The sequence below is a fragment of the Micropterus salmoides genome, unplaced genomic scaffold (assembly GCF_014851395.1).
Source record: "Micropterus salmoides isolate LMB-PRFRI ecotype aquatic unplaced genomic scaffold, ASM1485139v1 Ms_hic_scaffold_122, whole genome shotgun sequence".
NCBI classification, from domain to species: Eukaryota; Metazoa; Chordata; class Actinopteri; order Centrarchiformes; family Centrarchidae; genus Micropterus; species Micropterus salmoides.
The window spans coordinates 19,839-20,676 of NW_024040286.1; the positions used below are offsets into that span (position 1 = coordinate 19,839).

Genomic DNA, 838 nt, shown 5'->3' on the forward strand with positions numbered 1-838 from the left:
ACTAAGACAAGGCTTTCAAATGAGTTATAATTTAATTTAGGTTTAGAGGTGATTAGTGGAGGAATGTGAGCATTAATATGACTGGGAGGGGTGGATTCATTTAGGCTAACATATTCTCCATCACCCAGCCAGGTTTCAGTAAGACAAAATAAATCGATATCATAATCTGATATTAGTTCATTTACTAGTACACCTTTAGAAGAGAGAGATCTGATGTTTAAGTTTCCACATTTAACTCTCCTATTCGTTTGCACTATTGCTCTTGTGGTTTTAATTTTTATGAGGTTTTTATGCACAGCTCCTCTTCTGTTTACCTTTGATTTAAATCATTTCGATGGTCGGGGGACAGACACCGTCACTATAGGATTTTCACAAATTAATGGAGGAGCAGAGAAGTGTGTTAGACTGTGACTCTGCCTCCTGCGCTCAACTCTGGGTTGTCATGCCAGTATTAATGAGAAATGGATATGTTGTTGTCAGAGGGGGTATAGCTCAGTGGTAGAGCATTTGACTGCAGATCAAGAGGTCCCCAGTTCAACTCTGGGTGCCCCCTACCTGTGCTAACATCGCAGATGCCTGTCTAAAATGGTCATATATACTTGCTGAAGTAACCCATTGAACATGCAAACACACTGGCCAGTTTTCACATTTGTATCAGTGGTGATGCTAAGCAGTAAATTGTCCGTGTTTAAACACACGCATGTGCTCTCTTGCTTTATATACAAAACATTTATAAACATTTTTGTCCAGACTATCAATGAGCAATGGATAAAGTTGTCAGAGGGGGTAGAGCATTTGACTGCAGTTCAAGAGGTCCCCAGTTCAAATCTGGGTGCCC

General features: G+C 40.3%; 1 non-coding gene across 1 annotated transcript; it reads left to right on the plus strand.

Moving 5' to 3' along the window:
- The first annotated feature begins 481 nt into the window (after window positions 1-481).
- trnac-gca lies at window positions 482-553 on the plus strand. The gene has a single exon. It is a non-coding gene; the product is annotated as a tRNA-Cys (tRNA).
- The last annotated feature ends 285 nt before the right edge of the window (window positions 554-838 follow it).